This window comes from Alosa pseudoharengus, unplaced genomic scaffold, assembly GCF_046254945.1.
Source record: "Alosa pseudoharengus isolate Yale_2024_CS ecotype anadromous, Long Island Sound unplaced genomic scaffold, YU_APseudo_1.1 YU_APseudo_1.1_scf_1, whole genome shotgun sequence".
NCBI classification, from domain to species: domain Eukaryota; kingdom Metazoa; phylum Chordata; class Actinopteri; order Clupeiformes; family Clupeidae; genus Alosa; species Alosa pseudoharengus.
In genome coordinates, this window is record NW_027468564.1 from 14,355,881 (window position 1) to 14,361,914 (window position 6,034).

Sequence of the window (6,034 nt, forward strand, 5' to 3'; positions counted from 1 at the left end):
TCACACACTGAACCTTGGACTGAGATATGACCTGAGTCGCAATAACTGCGCAGATGTCAGCTTTCGCGGATGATCACAATAACAAGGTCGAAAGACGGTCTAGCAACATCGCACAGCATTCCTCTACCAGCGGAACGGGCTTCAGGTCATCGGTCACACTTATCAGATCTGACGGAATGTGTGAGACGGGAACACGGAGAGCCACGACGTTAACAGTTCTATCTGTTTGGAAGACCAATCGAACCCTCGTTGCGCAGCGACTCCTGGAGTCGTGCTTATCACCGATCTTCCTGCGTCAGTCCGAATGGCTGGCGAAGGTGGCCGCTACCTGTGTGTAATTGGTACGACTCCAAACTGATACGTCCAAAACTCACACTTTCCCACAATAATCCTTTAAATATACAGGGCCAAGTACTGACCGTTACATTACGAAAAGCGACTAACTTATTCTGACGGAGCAACAATGCAGCGTAATGTTAGGTACGTGCAGAATACTGATAACGTTTTATCGGCGACAAAAACACATGCAAGGCAGTCCGCCACAGCGATACTTACCGTGTGCAAAATTACGCTAATTCTGCCTCATAAATATCACTGAAAAACAAGTTACATTCCTTCGCATGTCAAACTCAGTCGAGTCCAGTCGAGAAGCAAGTGAATGTTTGCCCTTTCCAACAAGTTCTGTTATTCCACTCTTCTTCTTGGCGTAATTCTCTCGTTTCGAGAGTATCCCATTTCAGCTCTACGCCTCACTGCTGCCCTCTATTGGTGTGGAGGCGCTGTTACGAAATGACGGAATAGTCCAGCAGTAGTCCTGCCAACAGATCCACTTGCATAAAGTTTTGCAGGAGTTGGGAGTAGGAGGGACGTGTCCGTGTGTGTTGTGTTGATAGCAAGTGCTTGATTCATTCACCAAACTAGTTTGGACAGTAGATTTATAAATGTATTCTACTGTAGATAATGCAGTTTCCCACAGAATTGGATTCAATTTGTGGCGGTAGCTGACTTTGACAAGGGGGGGTATTAAGATCGTCTTGGTAGTGTATAGACTTGTAGTCAAGACCGCCTAAACCGAGACCAAGACACTACCAAGACCAGAGGGTATCAAGACCGAGACCAAGACGAGACCAAGGCCAAGACAGACTGAGTCAAGACCAAGACAAAGTCGAGACGAGACCGAGACCAAGACCGAGACCAAAAAAAAAAAAAAAAACAGCTAGCGAGCTAGTGTTACCAAAGTCCTTTTAGGCATGTCCCTCCACTCGGCGGCCATATTGCAACGCTTTTTGGGTACTCATCGGGCATCCTATTCAGCAGAAATGCGCGTGCGCAAGGCTTCACCACACCAACCGTGCTCCAGTGTCGAGTTCACAACACATGATTGGCACAATGTCTGCACAACACAGCACATAATTGGCTCAAAGTAGTCAACTCACACCACATTATTCGCTCAATGTATACACATGTCGACATTTTGGCGAGGAAGGGGTGGGATATGTGTAGACAACGTTGCAAACTAGCCCCATGCATTTCTATGGAGGATTTTTTGAGTGCTGTGTCTCCACATTAGAAAGTCTCTGGTGTTACACCATAACTTGCATCAATTGAATAAGAGCAGCATACTGGGGCAGGGTTCTCAAGTTTTGAGCTCAGCTTGGAGTGAGATTGGGGGGGGGGTGCACTCACTCACTAATTATAAAAAAAAATTGGAAAGAAGCATTAACCCTTTGAGACCTTGAATTTGTCATTGTAATCTATACATCCTATATCTTGTTTTTGTCTGGGAAAGTATAATGCATAGCCTATGTCTCTTATGTCAGCCTTATCAAGGGAAACCATTTGTTTTTTTATGTCACCAGGAAGCATGTCAGTAGAAATAACTTTTCATATTTAGGTGGGATAGATTGGAATCTTGAAATATAATAATCGTGGCGCTGGGATATTCTATGGCTCACCAATTTACGAGATGTAGGCCTATATGTACTGAGTGAGACATATATTTTATTTATTAGGCTAATTGCTTTATTCACTTGAGTAGCCTATATTGTCACTGAATCATTAGACTAAGCATGCATGCCGAAACCGAGGACAGCAAGTTCATTATACATGATGGTGGTTGGCAGGTCATTGTCTGCAGCAGTCCTGTATGTTTAGAAAAAAATGTAGGCCTATGTGTAGCATACTCGCTCAAATTGATAACACTCGTTAATAATAAGCTAATTTTCATTCATTGTTGACATGGTCCATGGAGGATCAGATGGGTGTCCCGGGACCTGATGAACACGGCGCTAAAAAGCACAAACGAGTGCGAAAGTTGCAGCCGTGACGACAGGGAAAGTGCAGGCAGCCACGAGAGTGATTGGTCGTGTAAAATGAACGTTGCTGATGTCTGGCTTACACAAAGCTATAACGACACAATCATTAGGTTTTCTTAATGACCGACAGTTTAGTTTAGTTTATAGATAAGAAATAATTTTGCCATAAAGTAGGCTAGGCCAAATGTTCGTGAAAAGGCTTGATTTACACACCCTGTAAAGTACCATAAGTAGGCTGGTTTACCAAATGACAGACAGTTGAATTTCTGAATAAAAAGAATGTTGGTGCAGTTTTGAAATCTTAAACGTGTAACCCCACACAAGCATAACGTGGTTGTAGGGAGGGGATGTGCTATTTTGGAATTTTACCCGGATACAACGAATAGCCTACTATTTTTTGATTGGATGTCGGTGGCTATTTATTTTTTTGATTTTGCAGTGAGTGGTGCGCTAGTTCTGAACCCTGCGAGAAATCCTCTCGTATCCCTGCGCCTCCTCTAATAATTATGCAGATACCTTGACATCCCTAGTAATATTTCTGCGTGAGAAATGCAAGGTGTGGTGTGTGAGCGTGTGAACTTGTTGAATTGCGTGTGTCTCACGCCCATTGCGTGAGACTTGAGAACCCTGCTGGGCTAAGAGGTTCAGTCCCAGTTTAAATTAAATTTAAGAAGGTATTATTTCAACTACAGACAGAACAATGCAGAGACAGAGCATGTCATGAATGTGTGTGACTGTGAGCTCACTCACTGTAAATGTTTTCGTAGACTGGGTGAGATAAACTATGTAGGCTATAGCAATTGCATGACAATGATGAGAGAGAGAGACTTTGCAAAACTTGCATTTTGCAGAATGCTTCTTTCTTGCCCCTGGACTGCAAATTTATTTATGTTCCGTGAATGCAAATTTAATGATGGCGGAATTCGCTGACATTATTATTAGGTCTGACTGAGACTGACAGCTACGACGTAAACCTAACGTTTCGCGCTGGCTACACTTGCGTCTTTTGATTGGATGAGCGCCAGTTTCTTAATCACAACAAAATACATGTATGTCATTGATTGGTTGCATTTGAAAGGTTGCATATGAAGGGCGTGAAAGGCGAAATAATTTAATGTTGCATTATCGAATGTTATGTTTTGTATCATGGACATATTTGTTGCAAATCTCCCGACCACTATGTCGACCCGAGACCGCAAGACCAAGACAATGAGACCAAGACAAGACCGAGGGATCCGAGACCAAGACCAAAGACGGTCGAGACTGTGACAAGACCGAGACCACGTAAAAGTGGTCTCGAGACCACTCTAGTAGTGTATAGGTCTAATTGAGTGCCTGTCACTTTTTAAGACGTTTGAGGGAACCCTTGCAATTGTAACACAGTTGAAAGGCTGCTGATGTGTGGATGCAATTCATAACGTTTTCTACATAGTTAAAAAAAGGTTCGTCTTGGGACAAGCACTTTTGAATTTTGGAAAACACTTTTCCATTTACATCGGGATTTTGCAAACATTCAGTGTCAGATTCAATAAAATGAGCCCTTCAACGAAATTGACAAGCAGCTGTAAGTAGGCTAAGCATTCTAAATTCGACATCCAAACAGTAGGCTATTTACGTTAACGTTATTAACGTTAACGTAAATAACGCTATTAACGTTAGCTTTGAGATACTGCTTGATTTCATAACTTAACTTAGTTTAGTCTCTTCAATGTAGCCTACTATGTTGTGATAAGACCTTAGCAGAGTTCACTTCAATGCAGCAGTTTTGAACAAATTTGCGCAGCATGGTCACGATGCTAAGCGGATTTATTAGCAATTTAACCAGACGTCTTCTATGCAATGCTTCTATGTGGCAACAACAATCCTTCAACAATTGTGAATATTTTGTTAAATGCACATGCAGAGGAGTGGCAGCGGGCTACGAGAGAGAGCGGGGCGGGGCAAGGAAAGGCTGCGTGCGTAAAAAGCGCAGCTCAATGGCAATGCAAGGATTTGACCTTGTACTTAAATTAAATTAAATTAAATTAAATTAAACATAGAATATTCATCTGTGGCGGCCGATTTTTATTTTGTGGCGCCCCGCCACAGATTAGTCAATGTATGGGACACACTGTAATGAGTCCCAATGCTAGTAGCCTACACATAGGCCTACACAGCAGCTCATGCCCAGACAGCACACATACATCTGCCCGATGTCGGTTTCCGATCAGCATGGAATCCTCCCAGGGGTATCGGCCTGAAGTCGCTTCCATGTATGTTGGCTTTTGATCGTTCCTACTACCCAAAGCAGATCCCGCTATGTTTTTTTTTACACCAGTCTCCATGTATGTTGGCTTTTGATCGTTCCTACTACCCAACGCAGATCCCGCTCTATCTGTTCTTTTTTTTTGCGTGTGTAGCAGGCAGCCAGGTACGTCAGATCAGCCTCCTGGAGCAGCAATTTTCAGGTTGGTAAATTCACTCATGTAAATTGTCAGAAAATAGGCATTGTGTCAATTGTATGACTGTTTATATATTTGCTTGCTAGGCTAAGCCATAACTTGGTGTACATTACTTTATAAAGAGCTGTTTTGGGGTAATTACAACTTCGTTGTGAACTAATTCACGTTAGCTAGTTGAGCTAACACTGGAAAATATTGTAACAATCTGCAAGGTTGTCTCAAAATGGTCTTTATTGGTTTCGCACCAAAACACACGAACGTCACAAAACAGGCAACACAAGGGAGGTCAATTAAACAAGCACGATACACAAACAGGGTAGTCACATACAATACACGGGGTAAACACATGAGGTACAACACAAAGAAAGACCATACCAGCTAACACATACACAACAAGGCAAACGCCACTACTCATACTACAACCAACATCAACATTACACACACACACACACGCACAGCATCATGGGAGTACAGTCATACAGCTAGGCTCAGATCATTACACAGCCCCCCCGAGACTTAGTCCATGTCCCCTTGACTCAAGTCTTACCCTACGTCAGTCCATGAGCCTGGCTGGGACGCGACGCTGGCGTTGTGGGCGCCCCGCTGTCGCGGCGGTGACTTCGGGTGAAGGCTGCACGGTGATCGGTGTTAGAGCCACAGCTCCATTGTCACCAAGTTCCACAGAGTCAGTGTCAAAGTCTCCACGACCCTCAGCTGAGGCCAGGGGTCGATACGGGGCCAGTCGATCACGGTGGAGAGCCACAACTCTCCGACGCTTAATCAGTCTCACACGATAGACCACATCAGACAGCTTCTCTAAGACATCGCACGGCCCGACCCACTGGCTAGTGAGTTTCGGGGAAATGCCTTTCTTTCTCTCCGGGCAGTACACCCACACTTTATCGCCGGTCTGGAACTCCTGGCCGCGACAGCGCGTGTCGTAAGCTCGCTTTTGACGTATTCCAGCTTCACTCATAGCCTGCCGGGCCAACTCGTGTACTCCCTTCAGTCTCTCGCGTAGCTGCTTGTAGTACTCCAGCCCTGGCTTACCTCCAATCTCCGCTTCCGGAGGCGAACCGAACACCAAGTCCACCGGCGTGCGTAGCTCTCGCCCGAACATCAGAGCTGCCGGTGTGCATTTCGTTGACTCTTGCACCGCTGTGCGATATGCCCAGAGCACCAGGGGCAAGTGTAAGTCCCAGTCCTTTTGTCGGCGGTCGGCCAATATGGCCAGCTGCACTGCTAGCGTCCGGTTAAACCGTTCGACCAGCCCGTCGC

General features: G+C 44.9%; 1 protein-coding gene across 1 annotated transcript in view; it reads right to left on the minus strand.

Moving 5' to 3' along the window:
- The window catches only part of gaa2 (alpha glucosidase 2), a 43,158-nt gene extending 42,457 nt beyond the window's left edge, over nt 1-701 (minus strand). Inside the window, exon 1 of the mRNA XM_076282172.1 lies at nt 556-701. The gene's annotated coding sequence lies outside the window, so the exon portion shown is untranslated. The remainder of the gene's footprint in view (nt 1-555) is intronic.
- Between the last annotated feature and the right edge of the window lie 5,333 nt (nt 702-6,034).